At 40.1% G+C, this 25,843-nt stretch overlaps 23 non-coding genes across 23 annotated transcripts; 7 read left to right on the forward strand and 16 right to left on the reverse strand.

The window, feature by feature from the left end:
• Positions 1-1,152: 1,152 nt before the first annotated feature.
• LOC131702189 (small nucleolar RNA U3) lies at positions 1,153-1,367 on the reverse strand. The gene has a single exon (XR_009309343.1). It is a non-coding gene; the product is annotated as a small nucleolar RNA U3 (small nucleolar RNA).
• A 1,701-nt stretch (positions 1,368-3,068) lies between these two features.
• Positions 3,069-3,150, forward strand: trnas-aga (transfer RNA serine (anticodon AGA)). Its single transcript has one exon. It is a non-coding gene; the product is annotated as a tRNA-Ser (tRNA).
• A 526-nt stretch (positions 3,151-3,676) lies between these two features.
• trnal-cag (transfer RNA leucine (anticodon CAG)) lies at positions 3,677-3,758 on the reverse strand. The gene has a single exon. It is a non-coding gene; the product is annotated as a tRNA-Leu (tRNA).
• A 1,112-nt stretch (positions 3,759-4,870) lies between these two features.
• On the reverse strand, positions 4,871-5,085 carry LOC131702190 (small nucleolar RNA U3). The gene has a single exon (XR_009309344.1). It is a non-coding gene; the product is annotated as a small nucleolar RNA U3 (small nucleolar RNA).
• Positions 5,086-6,786: 1,701 nt separating this feature from the next.
• On the forward strand, positions 6,787-6,868 carry trnas-aga (transfer RNA serine (anticodon AGA)). Its single transcript has one exon. It is a non-coding gene; the product is annotated as a tRNA-Ser (tRNA).
• Positions 6,869-7,033: 165 nt separating this feature from the next.
• trnai-aau (transfer RNA isoleucine (anticodon AAU)) lies at positions 7,034-7,107 on the reverse strand. The gene has a single exon. It is a non-coding gene; the product is annotated as a tRNA-Ile (tRNA).
• A 1,482-nt stretch (positions 7,108-8,589) lies between these two features.
• Positions 8,590-8,804, reverse strand: LOC131702191 (small nucleolar RNA U3). Its single transcript, XR_009309345.1, has one exon. It is a non-coding gene; the product is annotated as a small nucleolar RNA U3 (small nucleolar RNA).
• Positions 8,805-10,505: 1,701 nt separating this feature from the next.
• Positions 10,506-10,587, forward strand: trnas-aga (transfer RNA serine (anticodon AGA)). The gene has a single exon. It is a non-coding gene; the product is annotated as a tRNA-Ser (tRNA).
• Positions 10,588-10,752: 165 nt separating this feature from the next.
• On the reverse strand, positions 10,753-10,826 carry trnai-aau (transfer RNA isoleucine (anticodon AAU)). Its single transcript has one exon. It is a non-coding gene; the product is annotated as a tRNA-Ile (tRNA).
• A 1,482-nt stretch (positions 10,827-12,308) lies between these two features.
• Positions 12,309-12,523, reverse strand: LOC131702192 (small nucleolar RNA U3). Its single transcript, XR_009309346.1, has one exon. It is a non-coding gene; the product is annotated as a small nucleolar RNA U3 (small nucleolar RNA).
• Positions 12,524-14,224: 1,701 nt separating this feature from the next.
• On the forward strand, positions 14,225-14,306 carry trnas-aga (transfer RNA serine (anticodon AGA)). The gene has a single exon. It is a non-coding gene; the product is annotated as a tRNA-Ser (tRNA).
• Positions 14,307-14,471: 165 nt separating this feature from the next.
• trnai-aau (transfer RNA isoleucine (anticodon AAU)) lies at positions 14,472-14,545 on the reverse strand. The gene has a single exon. It is a non-coding gene; the product is annotated as a tRNA-Ile (tRNA).
• A 1,482-nt stretch (positions 14,546-16,027) lies between these two features.
• Positions 16,028-16,242, reverse strand: LOC131702193 (small nucleolar RNA U3). Its single transcript, XR_009309347.1, has one exon. It is a non-coding gene; the product is annotated as a small nucleolar RNA U3 (small nucleolar RNA).
• Positions 16,243-17,943: 1,701 nt separating this feature from the next.
• On the forward strand, positions 17,944-18,025 carry trnas-aga (transfer RNA serine (anticodon AGA)). The gene has a single exon. It is a non-coding gene; the product is annotated as a tRNA-Ser (tRNA).
• A 165-nt stretch (positions 18,026-18,190) lies between these two features.
• Positions 18,191-18,264, reverse strand: trnai-aau (transfer RNA isoleucine (anticodon AAU)). Its single transcript has one exon. It is a non-coding gene; the product is annotated as a tRNA-Ile (tRNA).
• A 288-nt stretch (positions 18,265-18,552) lies between these two features.
• On the reverse strand, positions 18,553-18,634 carry trnal-cag (transfer RNA leucine (anticodon CAG)). Its single transcript has one exon. It is a non-coding gene; the product is annotated as a tRNA-Leu (tRNA).
• Positions 18,635-19,746: 1,112 nt separating this feature from the next.
• Positions 19,747-19,961, reverse strand: LOC131702194 (small nucleolar RNA U3). The gene has a single exon (XR_009309348.1). It is a non-coding gene; the product is annotated as a small nucleolar RNA U3 (small nucleolar RNA).
• A 1,701-nt stretch (positions 19,962-21,662) lies between these two features.
• On the forward strand, positions 21,663-21,744 carry trnas-aga (transfer RNA serine (anticodon AGA)). The gene has a single exon. It is a non-coding gene; the product is annotated as a tRNA-Ser (tRNA).
• A 165-nt stretch (positions 21,745-21,909) lies between these two features.
• Positions 21,910-21,983, reverse strand: trnai-aau (transfer RNA isoleucine (anticodon AAU)). The gene has a single exon. It is a non-coding gene; the product is annotated as a tRNA-Ile (tRNA).
• A 288-nt stretch (positions 21,984-22,271) lies between these two features.
• trnal-cag (transfer RNA leucine (anticodon CAG)) lies at positions 22,272-22,353 on the reverse strand. Its single transcript has one exon. It is a non-coding gene; the product is annotated as a tRNA-Leu (tRNA).
• Positions 22,354-23,465: 1,112 nt separating this feature from the next.
• LOC131702195 (small nucleolar RNA U3) lies at positions 23,466-23,680 on the reverse strand. Its single transcript, XR_009309349.1, has one exon. It is a non-coding gene; the product is annotated as a small nucleolar RNA U3 (small nucleolar RNA).
• A 1,701-nt stretch (positions 23,681-25,381) lies between these two features.
• On the forward strand, positions 25,382-25,463 carry trnas-aga (transfer RNA serine (anticodon AGA)). Its single transcript has one exon. It is a non-coding gene; the product is annotated as a tRNA-Ser (tRNA).
• Positions 25,464-25,626: 163 nt separating this feature from the next.
• Positions 25,627-25,700, reverse strand: trnai-aau (transfer RNA isoleucine (anticodon AAU)). The gene has a single exon. It is a non-coding gene; the product is annotated as a tRNA-Ile (tRNA).
• Between the last annotated feature and the right edge of the window lie 143 nt (positions 25,701-25,843).

Genomic DNA, 25,843 nt, shown 5'->3' on the forward strand with positions numbered 1-25,843 from the left:
GAACTGACCACAGCGCCTTAGACCGCTCGGCCATCCTGACTTACACCGACGACTTTGCACAACGCTGCAGCACACTGCTGAACCTCCCATGTCTGACGCTGCAGTAAATCACCTGGCGTGTGCGTGTACTTGTTCTTTTTCTGTTTATATTAAGGAGGGCGACAGGTTTTGTCGCATTTTGTATGGAATCACAAGGACACTCCTCTTACTGAAAGAAAATATACTGCAAACAGAGCGATCGCTTCACGGTTTGAATCAAAATCAGAACAGTCTGTTAGCAAATGAACTTCATCAAAAAACCACAAAGGCATTACATAAATGTTACAGATATATTTCGTAGACAGAACAGTTGTAACATATTTGAGTACATTTCTAAACAATCTGCTAATAACAGACATAATCTCAAAGCGCTATAATTTATTTTCAGATTTTATGAAAGACAAGTATGGTTGCGCATTATATCACAGAAAACAGGATAATCCTAGCGCTTCATTTAATCCCTCGGGTTGTACCATATGGAGATAGAAGATCCATTTGGATTCACATTGTAATAGTTTTTGATCGAGATTATCACGTCCTCGAGCTTGAAATATTTTTTGTATGCTGCGGTATTTCAGATCTGAAATGGAATGTTTGGCATCTACGAAATGTCTAGCTAGTGGTGAATGGATATCTTTTCTCCTAATTGAACTTTTATGCTTGCTCATCAATGCGCAATCGTCACTGTCTAGTAGTTTTACCAACATATTGCAAATGGCAAGGACAAAAAAACAAATAAATGACATGCGTTGAAGCACAGGTCATCACTTGTAAGACACTGTACTCTTTTTTCGTTGTATGGCTTGTAAAACGCAAACGCATTATCACAGGCGGCACAATTACGACATGGAAAATAATCCAGTAGATTTGTCCAGTACACCTAGATCTCTCGAACATGTCAATGAGTCAGCCCTTAATAAACACTGTCCGTGTTCATTTCTGTGTATATGACATTGTCTATAACCAATATCTGTTATGTAAGCGTATTGGTATGAAACCAATCGCAATTAATGCGATCCGTGTTTTCAGTCAGTTTGATAGTTTTAATCAATCATCGAAAAAGCAGCAGTGCTTTGCAACTGTAGTTCATCTTTCTTACGTTTTGGTAAGACACCCACTCAGAACGTGTCCGCTTCCTCCAGCCCCCTAAGGAACACTGGAGCGGTCATCAATAACAGCGAGCAGTTGGTCAAAAACAACACTCGCTGTCTTCTTCACGCTCAAAAACGAACACTCTCACTCTTCCTCGTGGGTAGCGAGCCCAAACACTTTCAAAACGCATTTCGCTAGCAAATCACTATAGAAATGATCCCTGAAAGTATTGTTTTATGGGCAAGTGGCCGACCGTCTCCCTCCAACTCTGAGTGGCACCGGTAGCTGTGCCGGTGACAAATAAACAGGAGCACTTTCATATAATGCAATTGCTGTAGCCCAGTGAGTTGTTACAATAACATTTCAAACTCATTCCAGACTGCAGGCGGTTAAAAGCTTAATTGGGTTCAATTTTTTGGTATGATTTAAAAAGTACGAGCCAGTTGCCTCATTTGCATTGCCTGCCTTCCTCCTTTGCACTGTGACGTCTATCAAATGTGTGCTTAAAATCTGATGAATACGATTCCCATTTGAACCGTAAATATTTTAATTATACGCATACAGTGTTCTGTTGGGCTCCGAGGGTGTTATCTAATAAAACAACGTAATCGGTGAGCGCGTTCGGCTTAACCAAAACGTTGCTGTTTCAAGCCCACGCAGGGACGAGGCATTCTTTTTGTCAATCGCCTTTCTGTCAAGCCAGTAAACCTGTATATAATAAGAAACATTCAACAGCTCGGAAACACCATAATAGAATCCAATGCGTTTACAAATGTGTTTTGAAACTGTTCATTTTTCACCCAAATGCGGTTCTCAAAAATTGTTTTGCCTACATTTTTCTATTGCTATTATTATTTTTTCCAGAGTAAGACGAAAAAGCAAACATCCATGAAATAGGTAAACACTGCTACAGCGTTTGAACTGTCTCAACAAACGTTCAGCTCTAAAACGTGTACATTGAAAGTCTATTAACATCTTTAACACAATCATGTGTGTTCCAATAGCGGCTATTCCACATGGTGATCAATAAAGTGAATGCTGGCTTTGTTCACATATTAGCAAGACGTTTTCAGGATTCACGCATATTCTGAACAAGCACACTAGAATATGGTAATGAAAGGACAGGAAAATAACAGGTTTATTGGCTTTGGTCTTGTATCGTCACCCTGACTACTGTCAGGTAAGGAAGTGGCATTAATCAAAACGTAATTATGTAAGGTTACCAATGCGCAAATACGAAGCATATTAAAACTTCTTCACAATCTTAAATCTTCCCACATGCATTTCAAACACTTACTGATAAGTACGGCCCTTTCCCAATGTAACTGCTTTGTTTGAACACCAAAGATGGCTTGGATATTTATGAAACCACGATACTATTGTTCCCACTTTCTTTAGAACTACCAAATGTGCGCTTCCCATGTCAGCCCTAGTGGCCTAATGGCTAAGGCCACTGGCCTCCTAAGCCAGGGATAGTGGGTTCGAGTCCCATCTGGGGTGGGGTTTTGTTATAAAATCGAACATAATTGTGTTATGTTTTATTGGCATGTGATATTTTGTAGATCTTGTTATCTGCTAAGTCCGCTCACGCTAGCCACAACGTGCTTGAGTGCTGTGGCAGCAGCCATGAAGCAAGTCAGTTTTTCAGTTGAAATCAAGATCTACTTTGTTTTTTGTGTATGGGTGGTTTGAAAAGATCACTTAAATTGTTACGTATTTTGAAATAAAGATGTATTCATTATTATGAACGTTGACAGAAAGGATATTGTATTTACATTTCCCACGTGTGCTTGCCTTGTATAAATCGATGGAGTTTCAACAAAGGCATTTGACTTCGGTTCATGTTAGCCTATACTGCCATCTGCAGCATTACCGCGGGTGTCTTTTACTTCTTTTGACAATAATATGGATCATTTCACAGTCCAATGTAAGAACATGTAGTCGTGGCCGAGTGGTTAAGGCGATGGACTAGAAATCCATTGGGGTTTCCCCGCGCAGGTTCGAATCCTGCCGACTACGTAAGCTTTCTTTTTAATTGTATGTGTTCATTCCTAATACATGTTTAAAGATGAGGAATCTGAAATATTACTGGTTCTACTTCATATCGCACCGGTTCATTTAGTTAAAGAATGTTCATTTTGGCACCATTCCAAATGCTGTGGTTTCTTTAAAGAAGAAAAGTCATGGCCCGTACGGGGATCGAACCCGCGACCTTGGCGTTTTAGCACCACGCTCTAACCAACTGAGCTAACCGGCCACACACATGGAGCGCGTTAATAAAACCCGAGAAAAACAAGGCCTGCGGACATTATGATTACCAAGATGTTATGTTAAACTCAACAATAACACATTCAAAGTATTGGAAAGGCATAATTAGAGGTCTCATCTTTATGAGGCAGTTTAGCAGTGTGAAGAAAGTGGCGAGGTGCGGGCTTGCGGTGACTTTCTCTCATTTAAAAAGCTGTGATTTGAATACTAAAAAGAAAAACATGTAAAATTACCAAGCATTCGGTGGACGTTTTAGAAATAAATTAACAAGAACTGTTGTCAGAAGTGGGGTTCGAGCCCACGCCTCCATGGAGACTGCGACCTGACCACAGCGCCTTAGACCGCTCGGCCATCCTGACTTACACCGACGACTTTGCACAACGCTGCAGCACACTGCTGAACCTCCCATGTCTGACGCTGCAGTAAATCACCTGGCGTGTGCGTGTACTTGTTCTTTTTCTGTTTATATTAAGGAGGGCGACAGGTTTTGTCGCATTTTGTATGGAATCACAAGGACACTCCTCTTACTGAAAGAAAATATACTGCAAACAGAGCGATCGCTTCACGGTTTGAATCAAAATCAGAACAGTCTGTTAGCAAATGAACTTCATCAAAAAACCACAAAGGCATTACATAAATGTTACAGATATATTTCGTAGACAGAACAGTTGTAACATATTTGAGTACATTTCTAAACAATCTGCTAATAACAGACATAATCTCAAAGCGCTATAATTTATTTTCAGATCTTATGAAAGACAAGTATGGTTGCGCATTATATCACAGAAAACAGGATAATCCTAGCGCTTCATTTAATCCCTCGGGTTGTACCATATGGAGATAGAAGATCCATTTGGATTCACATTGTAATAGTTTTTGATCGAGATTATCACGTCCTCGAGCTTGAAATATTTTTTGTATGCTGCGGTATTTCAGATCTGAAATGGAATGTTTGGCATCTACGAAATGTCTAGCTAGTGGTGAATGGATATCTTTTCTCCTAATTGAACTTTTATGCTTGCTCATCAATGCGCAATCGTCACTGTCTAGTAGTTTTACCAACATATTGCAAATGGCAAGGACAAAAAAACAAATAAATGACATGCGTTGAAGCACAGGTCATCACTTGTAAGACACTGTACTCTTTTTTCGTTGTATGGCTTGTAAAACGCAAACGCATTATCACAGGCGGCACAATTACGACATGGAAAATAATCCAGTAGATTTGTCCAGTACACCTAGATCTCTCGAACATGTCAATGAGTCAGCCCTTAATAAACACTGTCCGTGTTCATTTCTGTGTATATGACATTGTCTATAACCAATATCTGTTATGTAAGCGTATTGGTATGAAACCAATCGCAATTAATGCGATCCGTGTTTTCAGTCAGTTTGATAGTTTTAATCAATCATCGAAAAAGCAGCAGTGCTTTGCAACTGTAGTTCATCTTTCTTACGTTTTGGTAAGACACCCACTCAGAACGTGTCCGCTTCCTCCAGCCCCCTAAGGAACACTGGAGCGGTCATCAATAACAGCGAGCAGTTGGTCAAAAACAACACTCGCTGTCTTCTTCACGCTCAAAAACGAACACTCTCACTCTTCCTCGTGGGTAGCGAGCCCAAACACTTTCAAAACGCATTTCGCTAGCAAATCACTATAGAAATGATCCCTGAAAGTATTGTTTTATGGGCAAGTGGCCGACCGTCTCCCTCCAACTCTGAGTGGCACCGGTAGCTGTGCCGGTGACAAATAAACAGGAGCACTTTCATATAATGCAATTGCTGTAGCCCAGTGAGTTGTTACAATAACATTTCAAACTCATTCCAGACTGCAGGCGGTTAAAAGCTTAATTGGGTTCAATTTTTTGGTATGATTTAAAAAGTACGAGCCAGTTGCCTCATTTGCATTGCCTGCCTTCCTCCTTTGCACTGTGACGTCTATCAAATGTGTGCTTAAAATCTGATGAATACGATTCCCATTTGAACCGTAAATATTTTAATTATACGCATACAGTGTTCTGTTGGGCTCCGAGGGTGTTATCTAATAAAACAACGTAATCGGTGAGCGCGTTCGGCTTAACCAAAACGTTGCTGTTTCAAGCCCACGCAGGGACGAGGCATTCTTTTTGTCAATCGCCTTTCTGTCAAGCCAGTAAACCTGTATATAATAAGAAACATTCAACAGCTCGGAAACACCATAATAGAATCCAATGCGTTTACAAATGTGTTTTGAAACTGTTCATTTTTCACCCAAATGCGGTTCTCAAAAATTGTTTTGCCTACATTTTTCTATTGCTATTATTATTTTTTCCAGAGTAAGACGAAAAAGCAAACATCCATGAAATAGGTAAACACTGCTACAGCGCTTGAACTGTCTCAACAAACGTTCAGCTCTAAAACGTGTACATTGAAAGTCTATTAACATCTTTAACACAATCATGTGTGTTCCAATAGCGGCTATTCCACATGGTGATCAATAAAGTGAATGCTGGCTTTGTTCACATATTAGCAAGACGTTTTCAGGATTCACGCATATTCTGAACAAGCACACTAGAATATGGTAATGAAAGGACAGGAAAATAACAGGTTTATTGGCTTTGGTCTTGTATCGTCACCCTGACTACTGTCAGGTAAGGAAGTGGCATTAATCAAAACGTAATTATGTAAGGTTACCAATGCGCAAATACGAAGCATATTAAAACTTCTTCACAATCTTAAATCTTCCCACATGCATTTCAAACACTTACTGATAAGTACGGCCCTTTCCCAATGTAACTGCTTTGTTTGAACACCAAAGATGGCTTGGATATTTATGAAACCACGATACTATTGTTCCCACTTTCTTTAGAACTACCAAATGTGCGCTTCCCATGTCAGCCCTAGTGGCCTAATGGCTAAGGCCACTGGCCTCCTAAGCCAGGGATAGTGGGTTCGAGTCCCATCTGGGGTGGGGTTTTGTTATAAAATCGAACATAATTGTGTTATGTTTTATTGGCATGTGATATTTTGTAGATCTTGTTATCTGCTAAGTCCGCTCACGCTAGCCACAACGTGCTTGAGTGCTGTGGCAGCAGCCATGAAGCAAGTCAGTTTTTCAGTTGAAATCAAGATCTACTTTGTTTTTTGTGTATGGGTGGTTTGAAAAGATCACTTAAATTGTTACGTATTTTGAAATAAAGATGTATTCATTATTATGAACGTTGACAGAAAGGATATTGTATTTACATTTCCCACGTGTGCTTGCCTTGTATAAATCGATGGAGTTTCAACAAAGGCATTTGACTTCGGTTCATGTTAGCCTATACTGCCATCTGCAGCATTACCGCGGGTGTCTTTTACTTCTTTTGACAATAATATGGATCATTTCACAGTCCAATGTAAGAACATGTAGTCGTGGCCGAGTGGTTAAGGCGATGGACTAGAAATCCATTGGGGTTTCCCCGCGCAGGTTCGAATCCTGCCGACTACGTAAGCTTTCTTTTTAATTGTATGTGTTCATTCCTAATACATGTTTAAAGATGAGGAATTTGAAATATTACTGGTTCTACTTCATATCGCACCGGTTCATTTTGTTAAAGAATGTTCATTTTGGCACCATTCCAAATGCTGTGGTTTCTTTAAAGAAGAAAAGTCATGGCCCGTACGGGGATCGAACCCGCGACCTTGGCGTTATTAGCACCACGCTCTAACCAACTGAGCTAACCGGCCACACACATGGAGTGCGTTAATAAAACCCGAGAAAAACAAGGCCTGCGGACATTATGATTACCAAGATGTTATGTTAAACTCAACAATAACACATTCAAAGTATTGGAAAGGCATAATTAGAGGTCTCATCTTTATGAGGCAGTTTAGCAGTGTGAAGAAAGTGGCGAGGTGCGGGCTTGCGGTGACTTTCTCTCATTTAAAAAGCTGTGATTTGAATACTAAAAAGAAAAACATGTAAAATTACCAAGCATTCGGTGGACGTTTTAGAAATAAATTAACAAGAACTGTTGTCAGAAGTGGGGTTCGAGCCCACGCCTCCATGGAGACTGCGAACTGACCACAGCGCCTTAGACCGCTCGGCCATCCTGACTTACACCGACGACTTTGCACAACGCTGCAGCACACTGCTGAACCTCCCATGTCTGACGCTGCAGTAAATCACCTGGCGTGTGCGTGTACTTGTTCTTTTTCTGTTTATATTAAGGAGGGCGACAGGTTTTGTCGCATTTTGTATGGAATCACAAGGACACTCCTCTTACTGAAAGAAAATATACTGCAAACAGAGCGATCGCTTCACGGTTTGAATCAAAATCAGAACAGTCTGTTAGCAAATGAACTTCATCAAAAAACCACAAAGGCATTACATAAATGTTACAGATATATTTCGTAGACAGAACAGTTGTAACATATTTGAGTACATTTCTAAACAATCTGCTAATAACAGACATAATCTCAAAGCGCTATAATTTATTTTCAGATCTTATGAAAGACAAGTATGGTTGCGCATTATATCACAGAAAACAGGATAATCCTAGCGCTTCATTTAATCCCTCGGGTTGTACCATATGGAGATAGAAGATCCATTTGGATTCACATTGTAATAGTTTTTGATCGAGATTATCACGTCCTCGAGCTTGAAATATTTTTTGTATGCTGCGGTATTTCAGATCTGAAATGGAATGTTTGGCATCTACGAAATGTCTAGCTAGTGGTGAATGGATATCTTTTCTCCTAATTGAACTTTTATGCTTGCTCATCAATGCGCAATCGTCACTGTCTAGTAGTTTTACCAACATATTGCAAATGGCAAGGACAAAAAAACAAATAAATGACATGCGTTGAAGCACAGGTCATCACTTGTAAGACACTGTACTCTTTTTTCGTTGTATGGCTTGTAAAACGCAAACGCATTATCACAGGCGGCACAATTACGACATGGAAAATAATCCAGTAGATTTGTCCAGTACACCTAGATCTCTCGAACATGTCAATGAGTCAGCCCTTAATAAACACTGTCCGTGTTCATTTCTGTGTATATGACATTGTCTATAACCAATATCTGTTATGTAAGCGTATTGGTATGAAACCAATCGCAATTAATGCGATCCGTGTTTTCAGTCAGTTTGATAGTTTTAATCAATCATCGAAAAAGCAGTAGTGCTTTGCAACTGTAGTTCATCTTTCTTACGTTTTGGTAAGACACCCACTCAGAACGTGTCCGCTTCCTCCAGCCCCCTAAGGAACACTGGAGCGGTCATCAATAACAGCGAGCAGTTGGTCAAAAACAACACTCGCTGTCTTCTTCACGCTCAAAAACGAACACTCTCACTCTTCCTCGTGGGTAGCGAGCCCAAACACTTTCAAAACGCATTTCGCTAGCAAATCACTATAGAAATGATCCCTGAAAGTATTGTTTTATGGGCAAGTGGCCGACCGTCTCCCTCCAACTCTGAGTGGCACCGGTAGCTGTGCCGGTGACAAATAAACAGGAGCACTTTCATATAATGCAATTGCTGTAGCCCAGTGAGTTGTTACAATAACATTTCAAACTCATTCCAGACTGCAGGCGGTTAAAAGCTTAATTGGGTTCAATTTTTTGGTATGATTTAAAAAGTACGAGCCAGTTGCCTCATTTGCATTGCCTGCCTTCCTCCTTTGCACTGTGACGTCTATCAAATGTGTGCTTAAAATCTGATGAATACGATTCCCATTTGAACCGTAAATATTTTAATTATACGCATACAGTGTTCTGTTGGGCTCCGAGGGTGTTATCTAATAAAACAACGTAATCGGTGAGCGCGTTCGGCTTAACCAAAACGTTGCTGTTTCAAGCCCACGCAGGGACGAGGCATTCTTTTTGTCAATCGCCTTTCTGTCAAGCCAGTAAACCTGTATATAATAAGAAACATTCAACAGCTCGGAAACACCATAATAGAATCCAATGCGTTTACAAATGTGTTTTGAAACTGTTCATTTTTCACCCAAATGCGGTTCTCAAAAATTGTTTTGCCTACATTTTTCTATTGCTATTATTATTTTTTCCAGAGTAAGACGAAAAAGCAAACATCCATGAAATAGGTAAACACTGCTACAGCGTTTGAACTGTCTCAACAAACGTTCAGCTCTAAAACGTGTACATTGAAAGTCTATTAACATCTTTAACACAATCATGTGTGTTCCAATAGCGGCTATTCCACATGGTGATCAATAAAGTGAATGCTGGCTTTGTTCACATATTAGCAAGACGTTTTCAGGATTCACGCATATTCTGAACAAGCACACTAGAATATGGTAATGAAAGGACAGGAAAATAACAGGTTTATTGGCTTTGGTCTTGTATCGTCACCCTGACTACTGTCAGGTAAGGAAGTGGCATTAATCAAAACGTAATTATGTAAGGTTACCAATGCGCAAATACGAAGCATATTAAAACTTCTTCACAATCTTAAATCTTCCCACATGCATTTCAAACACTTACTGATAAGTACGGCCCTTTCCCAATGTAACTGCTTTGTTTGAACACCAAAGATGGCTTGGATATTTATGAAACCACGATACTATTGTTCCCACTTTCTTTAGAACTACCAAATGTGCGCTTCCCATGTCAGCCCTAGTGGCCTAATGGCTAAGGCCACTGGCCTCCTAAGCCAGGGATAGTGGGTTCGAGTCCCATCTGGGGTGGGGTTTTGTTATAAAATCGAACATAATTGTGTTATGTTTTATTGGCATGTGATATTTTGTAGATCTTGTTATCTGCTAAGTCCGCTCACGCTAGCCACAACGTGCTTGAGTGCTGTGGCAGCAGCCATGAAGCAAGTCAGTTTTTCAGTTGAAATCAAGATCTACTTTGTTTTTTGTGTATGGGTGGTTTGAAAAGATCACTTAAATTGTTACGTATTTTGAAATAAAGATGTATTCATTATTATGAACGTTGACAGAAAGGATATTGTATTTACATTTCCCACGTGTGCTTGCCTTGTATAAATCGATGGAGTTTCAACAAAGGCATTTGACTTCGGTTCATGTTAGCCTATACTGCCATCTGCAGCATTACCGCGGGTGTCTTTTACTTCTTTTGACAATAATATGGATCATTTCACAGTCCAATGTAAGAACATGTAGTCGTGGCCGAGTGGTTAAGGCGATGGACTAGAAATCCATTGGGGTTTCCCCGCGCAGGTTCGAATCCTGCCGACTACGTAAGCTTTCTTTTTAATTGTATGTGTTCATTCCTAATACATGTTTAAAGATGAGGAATTTGAAATATTACTGGTTCTACTTCATATCGCACCGGTTCATTTTGTTAAAGAATGTTCATTTTGGCACCATTCCAAATGCTGTGGTTTCTTTAAAGAAGAAAAGTCATGGCCCGTACGGGGATCGAACCCGCGACCTTGGCGTTATTAGCACCACGCTCTAACCAACTGAGCTAACCGGCCACACACATGGAGCGCGTTAATAAAACCCGAGAAAAACAAGGCCTGCGGACATTATGATTACCAAGATGTTATGTTAAACTCAACAATAACACATTCAAAGTATTGGAAAGGCATAATTAGAGGTCTCATCTTTATGAGGCAGTTTAGCAGTGTGAAGAAAGTGGCGAGGTGCGGGCTTGCGGTGACTTTCTCTCATTTAAAAAGCTGTGATTTGAATACTAAAAAGAAAAACATGTAAAATTACCAAGCATTCGGTGGACGTTTTAGAAATAAATTAACAAGAACTGTTGTCAGAAGTGGGGTTCGAGCCCACGCCTCCATGGAGACTGCGAACTGACCACAGCGCCTTAGACCGCTCGGCCATCCTGACTTACACCGACGACTTTGCACAACGCTGCAGCACACTGCTGAACCTCCCATGTCTGACGCTGCAGTAAATCACCTGGCGTGTGCGTGTACTTGTTCTTTTTCTGTTTATATTAAGGAGGGCGACAGGTTTTGTCGCATTTTGTATGGAATCACAAGGACACTCCTCTTACTGAAAGAAAATATACTGCAAACAGAGCGATCGCTTCACGGTTTGAATCAAAATCAGAACAGTCTGTTAGCAAATGAACTTCATCAAAAAACCACAAAGGCATTACATAAATGTTACAGATATATTTCGTAGACAGAACAGTTGTAACATATTTGAGTACATTTCTAAACAATCTGCTAATAACAGACATAATCTCAAAGCGCTATAATTTATTTTCAGATCTTATGAAAGACAAGTATGGTTGCGCATTATATCACAGAAAACAGGATAATCCTAGCGCTTCATTTAATCCCTCGGGTTGTACCATATGGAGATAGAAGATCCATTTGGATTCACATTGTAATAGTTTTTGATCGAGATTATCACGTCCTCGAGCTTGAAATATTTTTTGTATGCTGCGGTATTTCAGATCTGAAATGGAATGTTTGGCATCTACGAAATGTCTAGCTAGTGGTGAATGGATATCTTTTCTCCTAATTGAACTTTTATGCTTGCTCATCAATGCGCAATCGTCACTGTCTAGTAGTTTTACCAACATATTGCAAATGGCAAGGACAAAAAAACAAATAAATGACATGCGTTGAAGCACAGGTCATCACTTGTAAGACACTGTACTCTTTTTTCGTTGTATGGCTTGTAAAACGCAAACGCATTATCACAGGCGGCACAATTACGACATGGAAAATAATCCAGTAGATTTGTCCAGTACACCTAGATCTCTCGAACATGTCAATGAGTCAGCCCTTAATAAACACTGTCCGTGTTCATTTCTGTGTATATGACATTGTCTATAACCAATATCTGTTATGTAAGCGTATTGGTATGAAACCAATCGCAATTAATGCGATCCGTGTTTTCAGTCAGTTTGATAGTTTTAATCAATCATCGAAAAAGCAGCAGTGCTTTGCAACTGTAGTTCATCTTTCTTACGTTTTGGTAAGACACCCACTCAGAACGTGTCCGCTTCCTCCAGCCCCCTAAGGAACACTGGAGCGGTCATCAATAACAGCGAGCAGTTGGTCAAAAACAACACTCGCTGTCTTCTTCACGCTCAAAAACGAACACTCTCACTCTTCCTCGTGGGTAGCGAGCCCAAACACTTTCAAAACGCATTTCGCTAGCAAATCACTATAGAAATGATCCCTGAAAGTATTGTTTTATGGGCAAGTGGCCGACCGTCTCCCTCCAACTCTGAGTGGCACCGGTAGCTGTGCCGGTGACAAATAAACAGGAGCACTTTCATATAATGCAATTGCTGTAGCCCAGTGAGTTGTTACAATAACATTTCAAACTCATTCCAGACTGCAGGCGGTTAAAAGCTTAATTGGGTTCAATTTTTTGGTATGATTTAAAAAGTACGAGCCAGTTGCCTCATTTGCATTGCCTGCCTTCCTCCTTTGCACTGTGACGTCTATCAAATGTGTGCTTAAAATCTGATGAATACGATTCCCATTTGAACCGTAAATATTTTAATTATACGCATACAGTGTTCTGTTGGGCTCCGAGGGTGTTATCTAATAAAACAACGTAATCGGTGAGCGCGTTCGGCTTAACCAAAACGTTGCTGTTTCAAGCCCACGCAGGGACGAGGCATTCTTTTTGTCAATCGCCTTTCTGTCAAGCCAGTAAACCTGTATATAATAAGAAACATTCAACAGCTCGGAAACACCATAATAGAATCCAATGCGTTTACAAATGTGTTTTGAAACTGTTCATTTTTCACCCAAATGCGGTTCTCAAAAATTGTTTTGCCTACATTTTTCTATTGCTATTATTATTTTTTCCAGAGTAAGACGAAAAAGCAAACATCCATGAAATAGGTAAACACTGCTACAGCGTTTGAACTGTCTCAACAAACGTTCAGCTCTAAAACGTGTACATTGAAAGTCTATTAACATCTTTAACACAATCATGTGTGTTCCAATAGCGGCTATTCCACATGGTGATCAATAAAGTGAATGCTGGCTTTGTTCACATATTAGCAAGACGTTTTCAGGATTCACGCATATTCTGAACAAGCACACTAGAATATGGTAATGAAAGGACAGGAAAATAACAGGTTTATTGGCTTTGGTCTTGTATCGTCACCCTGACTACTGTCAGGTAAGGAAGTGGCATTAATCAAAACGTAATTATGTAAGGTTACCAATGCGCAAATACGAAGCATATTAAAACTTCTTCACAATCTTAAATCTTCCCACATGCATTTCAAACACTTACTGATAAGTACGGCCCTTTCCCAATGTAACTGCTTTGTTTGAACACCAAAGATGGCTTGGATATTTATGAAACCACGATACTATTGTTCCCACTTTCTTTAGAACTACCAAATGTGCGCTTCCCATGTCAGCCCTAGTGGCCTAATGGCTAAGGCCACTGGCCTCCTAAGCCAGGGATAGTGGGTTCGAGTCCCATCTGGGGTGGGGTTTTGTTATAAAATCGAACATAATTGTGTTATGTTTTATTGGCATGTGATATTTTGTAGATCTTGTTATCTGCTAAGTCCGCTCACGCTAGCCACAACGTGCTTGAGTGCTGTGGCAGCAGCCATGAAGCAAGTCAGTTTTTCAGTTGAAATCAAGATCTACTTTGTTTTTTGTGTATGGGTGGTTTGAAAAGATCACTTAAATTGTTACGTATTTTGAAATAAAGATGTATTCATTATTATGAACGTTGACAGAAAGGATATTGTATTTACATTTCCCACGTGTGCTTGCCTTGTATAAATCGATGGAGTTTCAACAAAGGCATTTGACTTCGGTTCATGTTAGCCTATACTGCCATCTGCAGCATTACCGCGGGTGTCTTTTACTTCTTTTGACAATAATATGGATCATTTCACAGTCCAATGTAAGAACATGTAGTCGTGGCCGAGTGGTTAAGGCGATGGACTAGAAATCCATTGGGGTTTCCCCGCGCAGGTTCGAATCCTGCCGACTACGTAAGCTTTCTTTTTAATTGTATGTGTTCATTCCTAATACATGTTTAAAGATGAGGAATTTGAAATATTACTGGTTCTACTTCATATCGCACCGGTTCATTTTGTTAAAGAATGTTCATTTTGGCACCATTCCAAATGCTGTGGTTTCTTTAAAGAAGAAAAGTCATGGCCCGTACGGGGATCGAACCCGCGACCTTGGCGTTATTAGCACCACGCTCTAACCAACTGAGCTAACCGGCCACACACATGGAGCGCGTTAATAAAACCCGAGAAAAACAAGGCCTGTGGACATTATGATTACCAAGATGTTATGTTAAACTCAACAATAACACATTCAAAGTATTGGAAAGGCATAATTAGAGGTCTCATCTTTATGAGGCAGTTTAGCAGTGTGAAGAAAGTGGCGAGGTGCGGGCTTGCGGTGACTTTCTCTCATTTAAAAAGCTGTGATTTGAATACTAAAAAGAAAAACATGTAAAATTACCAAGCATTCGGTGGACGTTTTAGAAATAAATTAACAAGAACTGTTGTCAGAAGTGGGGTTCGAGCCCACGCCTCCATGGAGACTGCGAACTGACCACAGCGCCTTAGACCGCTCGGCCATCCTGACTTACACCGACGACTTTGCACAACGCTGCAGCACACTGCTGAACCTCCCATGTCTGACGCTGCAGTAAATCACCTGGCGTGTGCGTGTACTTGTTCTTTTTCTGTTTATATTAAGGAGGGCGACAGGTTTTGTCGCATTTTGTATGGAATCACAAGGACACTCCTCTTACTGAAAGAAAATATACTGCAAACAGAGCGATCGCTTCACGGTTTGAATCAAAATCAGAACAGTCTGTTAGCAAATGAACTTCATCAAAAAACCACAAAGGCATTACATAAATGTTACAGATATATTTCGTAGACAGAACAGTTGTAACATATTTGAGTACATTTCTAAACAATCTGCTAATAACAGACATAATCTCAAAGCGCTATAATTTATTTTCAGATCTTATGAAAGACAAGTATGGTTGCGCATTATATCACAGAAAACAGGATAATCCTAGCGCTTCATTTAATCCCTCGGGTTGTACCATATGGAGATAGAAGATCCATTTGGATTCACATTGTAATAGTTTTTGATCGAGATTATCACGTCCTCGAGCTTGAAATATTTTTTGTATGCTGCGGTATTTCAGATCTGAAATGGAATGTTTGGCATCTACGAAATGTCTAGCTAGTGGTGAATGGATATCTTTTCTCCTAATTGAACTTTTATGCTTGCTCATCAATGCGCAATCGTCACTGTCTAGTAGTTTTACCAACATATTGCAAATGGCAAGGACAAAAAAACAAATAAATGACATGCGTTGAAGCACAGGTCATCACTTGTAAGACACTGTACTCTTTTTTCGTTGTATGGCTTGTAAAACGCAAACGCATTATCACAGGCGGCACAATTACGACATGGAAAATAATCCAGTAGATTTGTCCAGTACACCTAGATCTCTCGAACATGTCAATGAGTCAGCCCTTAATAAACACTGTCCGTGTTCATTTCTGTGTATATGACATTGTCTATAACCAATATCTGTTATGTAAGCGTATTGGTATGAAACCAATCGCAATTAATGCGATCCGTGTTTTCAGTCAGTTTGATAGTTTTAATCAATCATCGAAAAAGCAGCAGTGCTTTGCAACTGTAGTTCATCTTTCTTACGTTTTGGTAAGACACCCACTCAGAACGTGTCCGCTTCCTCCAGCCCCCTAAGGAACACTGGAGCGGTCATCAATAACAGCGAGCAGTTGGTCAAAAACAACACTCGCTGTCTTCTTCACGCTCAAAAACGAACACTCTCACTCTTCCTCGTGGGTAGCGAGCCCAAACACTTTCAAAACGCATTTCGCTAGCAAATCACTATAGAAATGATCCCTGAAAGTATTGTTTTATGGGCAAGTGGCCGACCGTCTCCCTCCAACTCTGAGTGGCACCGGTAGCTGTGCCGGTGACAAATAAACAGGAGCACTTTCATATAATGCAATTGCTGTAGCCCAGTGAGTTGTTACAATAACATTTCAAACTCATTCCAGACTGCAGGCGGTTAAAAGCTTAATTGGGTTCAATTTTTTGGTATGATTTAAAAAGTACGAGCCAGTTGCCTCATTTGCATTGCCTGCCTTCCTCCTTTGCACTGTGACGTCTATCAAACGTGTGCTTAAAATCTGATGAATACGATTCCCATTTGAACCGTAAATATTTTAATTATACGCATACAGTGTTCTGTTGGGCTCCGAGGGTGTTATCTAATAAAACAACGTAATCGGTGAGCGCGTTCGGCTTAACCAAAACGTTGCTGTTTCAAGCCCACGCAGGGACGAGGCATTCTTTTTGTCAATCGCCTTTCTGTCAAGCCAGTAAACCTGTATATAATAAGAAACATTCAACAGCTCGGAAACACCATAATAGAATCCAATGCGTTTACAAATGTGTTTTGAAACTGTTCATTTTTCACCCAAATGCGGTTCTCAAAAATTGTTTTGCCTACATTTTTCTATTGCTATTATTATTTTTTCCAGAGTAAGACGAAAAAGCAAACATCCATGAAATAGGTAAACACTGCTACAGCGCTTGAACTGTCTCAACAAACGTTCAGCTCTAAAACGTGTACATTGAAAGTCTATTAACATCTTTAACACAATCATGTGTGTTCCAATAGCGGCTATTCCACATGGTGATCAATAAAGTGAATGCTGGCTTTGTTCACATATTAGCAAGACGTTTTCAGGATTCACGCATATTCTGAACAAGCACACTAGAATATGGTAATGAAAGGACAGGAAAATAACAGGTTTATTGGCTTTGGTCTTGTATCGTCACCCTGACTACTGTCAGGTAAGGAAGTGGCATTAATCAAAACGTAATTATGTAAGGTTACCAATGCGCAAATACGAAGCATATTAAAACTTCTTCACAATCTTAAATCTTCCCACATGCATTTCAAACACTTACTGATAAGTACGGCCCTTTCCCAATGTAACTGCTTTGTTTGAACACCAAAGATGGCTTGGATATTTATGAAACCACGATACTATTGTTCCCACTTTCTTTAGAACTACCAAATGTGCGCTTCCCATGTCAGCCCTAGTGGCCTAATGGCTAAGGCCACTGGCCTCCTAAGCCAGGGATAGTGGGTTCGAGTCCCATCTGGGGTGGGGTTTTGTTATAAAATCGAACATAATTGTGTTATGTTTTATTGGCATGTGATATTTTGTAGATCTTGTTATCTGCTAAGTCCGCTCACGCTAGCCACAACGTGCTTGAGTGCTGTGGCAGCAGCCATGAAGCAAGTCAGTTTTTCAGTTGAAATCAAGATCTACTTTGTTTTTTGTGTATGGGTGGTTTGAAAAGATCACTTAAATTGTTACGTATTTTGAAATAAAGATGTATTCATTATTATGAACGTTGACAGAAAGGATATTGTATTTACATTTCCCACGTGTGCTTGCCTTGTATAAATCGATGGAGTTTCAACAAAGGCATTTGACTTCGGTTCATGTTAGCCTATACTGCCATCTGCAGCATTACCGCGGGTGTCTTTTACTTCTTTTGACAATAATATGGATCATTTCACAGTCCAATGTAAGAACATGTAGTCGTGGCCGAGTGGTTAAGGCGATGGACTAGAAATCCATTGGGGTTTCCCCGCGCAGGTTCGAATCCTGCCGACTACGTAAGCTTTCTTTTTAATTGTATGTGTTCATTCCTAATACATGTTTAAAGATGAGGAATCTGAAATATTACTGGTTCTACTTCATATCGCACCGGTTCATTTAGTTAAAGAATGTTCATTTTGGCACCATTCCAAATGCTGTGGTTTCTTTAAAGAAGAAAAGTCATGGCCCGTACGGGGATTGAACCCGCGACCTTGGCGTTATTAGCACCACGCTCTAACCAACTGAGCTAACCGGCCACACACATGGAGCGCGTTAATAAAACCCGAGAAAAACAAGGCCTGCGGACATTATGATTACCAAGATGTTATGTTAAACTCAACAATAACACATTCAAAGTATTGGAAAGGCATAATTAGAGGTCTCATCTTTATGAGGCAGTTTAGCAGTGTGAAGAAAGTGGCGAGGTGCGGGCTTGCGGTGACTTTCTCTCATTTAAAAAGCTGTGATTTGAATACTAAAAAGAAAAACATGTAAAATTACCAAGCATTCGGTGGACGTTTTAGAAATAAATTAACAAGAACTGTTGTCAGAAGTGGGGTTCGAGCCCACGCCTCCATGGAGACTGCGACCTGACCACAGCGCCTTAGACCGCTCGGCCATCCTGACTTACACCGACGACTTTGCACAACGCTGCAGCACACTGCTGAACCTCCCATGTCTGACGCTGCAGTAAATCACCTGGCGTGTGCGTGTACTTGTTCTTTTTCTGTTTATATTAAGGAGGGCGACAGGTTTTGTCGCATTTTGTATGGAATCACAAGGACACTCCTCTTACTGAAAGAAAATATACTGCAAACAGAGCGATCGCTTCACGGTTTGAATCAAAATCAGAACAGTCTGTTAGCAAATGAACTTCATCAAAAAACCACAAAGGCATTACATAAATGTTACAGATATATTTCGTAGACAGAACAGTTGTAACATATTTGAGTACATTTCTAAACAATCTGCTAATAACAGACATAATCTCAAAGCGCTATAATTTATTTTCAGATCTTATGAAAGACAAGTATGGTTGCGCATTATATCACAGAAAACAGGATAATCCTAGCGCTTCATTTAATCCCTCGGGTTGTACCATATGGAGATAGAAGATCCATTTGGATTCACATTGTAATAGTTTTTGATCGAGATTATCACGTCCTCGAGTTTGAAATATTTTTTGTATGCTGCGGTATTTCAGATCTGAAATGGAATGTTTGGCATCTACGAAATGTCTAGCTAGTGGTGAATGGATATCTTTTCTCCTAATTGAACTTTTATGCTTGCTCATCAATGCGCAATCGTCACTGTCTAGTAGTTTTACCAACATATTGCAAATGGCAAGGACAAAAAAACAAATAAATGACATGCGTTGAAGCACAGGTCATCACTTGTAAGACACTGTACTCTTTTTTCGTTGTATGGCTTGTAAAACGCAAACGCATTATCACAGGCGGCACAATTACGACATGGAAAATAATCCAGTAGATTTGTCCAGTACACCTAGATCTCTCGAACATGTCAATGAGTCAGCCCTTAATAAACACTGTCCGTGTTCATTTCTGTGTATATGACATTGTCTATAACCAATATCTGTTATGTAAGCGTATTGGTATGAAACCAATCGCAATTAATGCGATCCGTGTTTTCAGTCAGTTTGATAGTTTTAATCAATCATCGAAAAAGCAGCAGTGCTTTGCAACTGTAGTTCATCTTTCTTACGTTTTGGTAAGACACCCACTCAGAACGTGTCCGCTTCCTCCAGCCCCCTAAGGAACACTGGAGCGGTCATCAATAACAGCGAGCAGTTGGTCAAAAACAACACTCGCTGTCTTCTTCACGCTCAAAAACGAACACTCTCACTCTTCCTCGTGGGTAGCGAGCCCAAACACTTTCAAAACGCATTTCGCTAGCAAATCACTATAGAAATGATCCCTGAAAGTATTGTTTTATGGGCAAGTGGCCGACCGTCTCCCTCCAACTCTGAGTGGCACCGGTAGCTGTGCCGGTGACAAATAAACAGGAGCACTTTCATATAATGCAATTGCTGTAGCCCAGTGAGTTGTTACAATAACATTTCAAACTCATTCCAGACTGCAGGCGGTTAAAAGCTTAATTGGGTTCAATTTTTTGGTATGATTTAAAAAGTACGAGCCAGTTGCCTCATTTGCATTGCCTGCCTTCCTCCTTTGCACTGTGACGTCTATCAAATGTGTGCTTAAAATCTGATGAATACGATTCCCATTTGAACCGTAAATATTTTAATTATACGCATACAGTGTTCTGTTGGGCTCCGAGGGTGTTATCTAATAAAACAACGTAATCGGTGAGCGCGTTCGGCTTAACCAAAACGTTGCTGTTTCAAGCCCACGCAGGGACGAGGCATTCTTTTTGTCAATCGCCTTTCTGTCAAGCCAGTAAACCTGTATATAATAAGAAACATTCAACAGCTCGGAAACACCATAATAGAATCCAATGCGTTTACAAATGTGTTTTGAAACTGTTCATTTTTCACCCAAATGCGGTTCTCAAAAATTGTTTTGCCTACATTTTTCTATTGCTATTATTATTTTTTCCAGAGTAAGACGAAAAAGCAAACATCCATGAAATAGGTAAACACTGCTACAGCGTTTGAACTGTCTCAACAAACGTTCAGCTCTAAAACGTGTACATTGAAAGTCTATTAACATCTTTAACACAATCATGTGTGTTCCAATAGCGGCTATTCCACATGGTGATCAATAAAGTGAATGCTGGCTTTGTTCACATATTAGCAAGACGTTTTCAGGATTCACGCATATTCTGAACAAGCACACTAGAATATGGTAATGAAAGGACAGGAAAATAACAGGTTTATTGGCTTTGGTCTTGTATCGTCACCCTGACTACTGTCAGGTAAGGAAGTGGCATTAATCAAAACGTAATTATGTAAGGTTACCAATGCGCAAATACGAAGCATATTAAAACTTCTTCACAATCTTAAATCTTCCCACATGCATTTCAAACACTTACTGATAAGTACGGCCCTTTCCCAATGTAACTGCTTTGTTTGAACACCAAAGATGGCTTGGATATTTATGAAACCACGATACTATTGTTCCCACTTTCTTTAGAACTACCAAATGTGCGCTTCCCATGTCAGCCCTAGTGGCCTAATGGCTAAGGCCACTGGCCTCCTAAGCCAGGGATAGTGGGTTCGAGTCCCATCTGGGGTGGGGTTTTGTTATAAAATCGAACATAATTGTGTTATGTTTTATTGGCATGTGATATTTTGTAGATCTTGTTATCTGTTAAGTCCGCTCACGCTAGCCACAACGTGCTTGAGTGCTGTGGCAGCAGCCATGAAGCAAGTCAGTTTTTCAGTTGAAATCAAGATCTACTTTGTTTTTTGTGTATGGGTGGTTTGAAAAGATCACTTAAATTGTTACGTATTTTGAAATAAAGATGTATTCATTATTATGAACGTTGACAGAAAGGATATTGTATTTACATTTCCCACGTGTGCTTGCCTTGTATAAATCGATGGAGTTTCAACAAAGGCATTTGACTTCGGTTCATGTTAGCCTATACTGCCATCTGCAGCATTACCGCGGGTGTCTTTTACTTCTTTTGACAATAATATGGATCATTTCACAGTCCAATGTAAGAACATGTAGTCGTGGCCGAGTGGTTAAGGCGATGGACTAGAAATCCATTGGGGTTTCCCCGCGCAGGTTCGAATCCTGCCGACTACGTAAGCTTTCTTTTTAATTGTATGTGTTCATTCCTAATACATGTTTAAAGATGAGGAATTTGAAATATTACTGGTTCTACTTCATATCGCACCGGTTCATTTTGTTAAAGAATGTTCATTTTGGCACCATTCCAAATGCTGTGGTTTCTTTAAAGAAGAAAAGTCATGGCCCGTACGGGGATCGAACCCGCGACCTTGGCGTTATTAGCACCACGCTCTAACCAACTGAGCTAACCGGCCACACACATGGAGCGCGTTAATAAAACCCGAGAAAAACAAGGCCTGTGGACATTATGATTACCAAGATGTTATGTTAAACTCAACAATAACACATTCAAAGTATTGGAAAGGCATAATTAGAGGTCTCATCTTTATGAGGCAGTTTAGCAGTGTGAAGAAAGTGGCGAGGTGCGGGCTTGCGGTGACTTTCTCTCATTTAAAAAGCTGTGATTTGAATACTAAAAAGAAAAACATGTAAAATTACCAAGCATTCGGTGGACGTTTTAGAAATAAATTAACAAGAACTGTTGTCAGAAGTGGGGTTCGAGCCCACGCCTCCATGGAGACTGCGACCTGACCACAGCGCCTTAGACCGCTCGGCCATCCTGACTTACACCGACGACTTTGCACAACGCTGCAGCACACTGCTGAACCTCCCATGTCTGACGCTGCAGTAAATCACCTGGCGTGTGCGTGTACTTGTTCTTTTTCTGTTTATATTAAGGAGGGCGACAGGTTTTGTCGCATTTTGTATGGAATCACAAGGACACTCCTCTTACTGAAAGAAAATATACTGCAAACAGAGCGATCGCTTCACGGTTTGAATCAAAATCAGAACAGTCTGTTAGCAAATGAACTTCATCAAAAAACCACAAAGGCATTACATAAATGTTACAGATATATTTCGTAGACAGAACAGTTGTAACATATTTGAGTACATTTCTAAACAATCTGCTAATAACAGACATAATCTCAAAGCGCTATAATTTATTTTCAGATCTTATGAAAGACAAGTATGGTTGCGCATTATATCACAGAAAACAGGATAATCCTAGCGCTTCATTTAATCCCTCGGGTTGTACCATATGGAGATAGAAGATCCATTTGGATTCACATTGTAATAGTTTTTGATCGAGATTATCACGTCCTCGAGCTTGAAATATTTTTTGTATGCTGCGGTATTTCAGATCTGAAATGGAATGTTTGGCATCTACGAAATGTCTAGCTAGTGGTGAATGGATATCTTTTCTCCTAATTGAACTTTTATGCTTGCTCATCAATGCGCAATCGTCACTGTCTAGTAGTTTTACCAACATATTGCAAATGGCAAGGACAAAAAAACAAATAAATGACATGCGTTGAAGCACAGGTCATCACTTGTAAGACACTGTACTCTTTTTTCGTTGTATGGCTTGTAAAACGCAAACGCATTATCACAGGCGGCACAATTACGACATGGAAAATAATCCAGTAGATTTGTCCAGTACACCTAGATCTCTCGAACATGTCAATGAGTCAGCCCTTAATAAACACTGTCCGTGTTCATTTCTGTGTATATGACATTGTCTATAACCAATATCTGTTATGTAAGCGTATTGGTATGAAACCAATCGCAATTAATGCGATCCGTGTTTTCAGTCAGTTTGATAGTTTTAATCAATCATCGAAAAAGCAGCAGTGCTTTGCAACTGTAGTTCATCTTTCTTACGTTTTGGTAAGACACCCACTCAGAACGTGTCCGCTTCCTCCAGCCCCCTAAGGAACACTGGAGCGGTCATCAATAACAGCGAGCAGTTGGTCAAAAACAACACTCGCTGTCTTCTTCACGCTCAAAAACGAACACTCTCACTCTTCCTCGTGGGTAGCGAGCCCAAACACTTTCAAAACGCATTTCGCTAGCAAATCACTATAGAAATGATCCCTGAAAGTATTGTTTTATGGGCAAGTGGCCGACCGTCTCCCTCCAACTCTGAGTGGCACCGGTAGCTGTGCCGGTGACAAATAAACAGGAGCACTTTCATATAATGCAATTGCTGTAGCCCAGTGAGTTGTTACAATAACATTTCAAACTCATTCCAGACTGCAGGCGGTTAAAAGCTTAATTGGGTTCAATTTTTTGGTATGATTTAAAAAGTACGAGCCAGTTGCCTCATTTGCATTGCCTGCCTTCCTCCTTTGCACTGTGACGTCTATCAAACGTGTGCTTAAAATCTGATGAATACGATTCCCATTTGAACCGTAAATATTTTAATTATACGCATACAGTGTTCTGTTGGGCTCCGAGGGTGTTATCTAATAAAACAACGTAATCGGTGAGCGCGTTCGGCTTAACCAAAACGTTGCTGTTTCAAGCCCACGCAGGGACGAGGCATTCTTTTTGTCAATCGCCTTTCTGTCAAGCCAGTAAACCTGTATATAATAAGAAACATTCAACAGCTCGGAAACACCATAATAGAATCCAATGCGTTTACAAATGTGTTTTGAAACTGTTCATTTTTCACCCAAATGCGGTTCTCAAAAATTGTTTTGCCTACATTTTTCTATTGCTATTATTATTTTTTCCAGAGTAAGACGAAAAAGCAAACATCCATGAAATAGGTAAACACTGCTACAGCGCTTGAACTGTCTCAACAAACGTTCAGCTCTAAAACGTGTACATTGAAAGTCTATTAACATCTTTAACACAATCATGTGTGTTCCAATAGCGGCTATTCCACATGGTGATCAATAAAGTGAATGCTGGCTTTGTTCACATATTAGCAAGACGTTTTCAGGATTCACGCATATTCTGAACAAGCACACTAGAATATGGTAATGAAAGGACAGGAAAATAACAGGTTTATTGGCTTTGGTCTTGTATCGTCACCCTGACTACTGTCAGGTAAGGAAGTGGCATTAATCAAAACGTAATTATGTAAGGTTACCAATGCGCAAATACGAAGCATATTAAAACTTCTTCACAATCTTAAATCTTCCCACATGCATTTCAAACACTTACTGATAAGTACGGCCCTTTCCCAATGTAACTGCTTTGTTTGAACACCAAAGATGGCTTGGATATTTATGAAACCACGATACTATTGTTCCCACTTTCTTTAGAACTACCAAATGTGCGCTTCCCATGTCAGCCCTAGTGGCCTAATGGCTAAGGCCACTGGCCTCCTAAGCCAGGGATAGTGGGTTCGAGTCCCATCTGGGGTGGGGTTTTGTTATAAAATCGAACATAATTGTGTTATGTTTTATTGGCATGTGATATTTTGTAGATCTTGTTATCTGCTAAGTCCGCTCACGCTAGCCACAACGTGCTTGAGTGCTGTGGCAGCAGCCATGAAGCAAGTCAGTTTTTCAGTTGAAATCAAGATCTACTTTGTTTTTTGTGTATGGGTGGTTTGAAAAGATCACTTAAATTGTTACGTATTTTGAAATAAAGATGTATTCATTATTATGAACGTTGACAGAAAGGATATTGTATTTACATTTCCCACGTGTGCTTGCCTTGTATAAATCGATGGAGTTTCAACAAAGGCATTTGACTTCGGTTCATGTTAGCCTATACTGCCATCTGCAGCATTACCGCGGGTGTCTTTTACTTCTTTTGACAATAATATGGATCATTTCACAGTCCAATGTAAGAACATGTAGTCGTGGCCGAGTGGTTAAGGCGATGGACTAGAAATCCATTGGGGTTTCCCCGCGCAGGTTCGAATCCTGCCGACTACGTAAGCTTCTTTTTAATTGTATGTGTTCATTCCTAATACATGTTTAAAGATGAGGAATCTGAAATATTACTGGTTCTACTTCATATCGCACCGGTTCATTTAGTTAAAGAATGTTCATTTGGCACCATTCCAAATGCTGTGGTTTCTTTAAAGAAGAAAAGTCATGGCCCGTACGGGGATCGAACCCGCGACCTTGGCGTTATTAGCACCACGCTCTAACCAACTGAGCTAACCGGCCACACACATGGAGCGCGTTAATAAAACCCGAGAAAAACAAGGCCTGCGGACATTATGATTACCAAGATGTTATGTTAAACTCAACAATAACACATTCAAAGTATTGGAAAGGCATAATTAGAGGTCTCATCTTTATGAGGCAGT

This window comes from Acipenser ruthenus, chromosome 29, assembly GCF_902713425.1.
Source record: "Acipenser ruthenus chromosome 29, fAciRut3.2 maternal haplotype, whole genome shotgun sequence".
In the NCBI taxonomy this organism is placed as follows: domain Eukaryota; kingdom Metazoa; phylum Chordata; class Actinopteri; order Acipenseriformes; family Acipenseridae; genus Acipenser; species Acipenser ruthenus.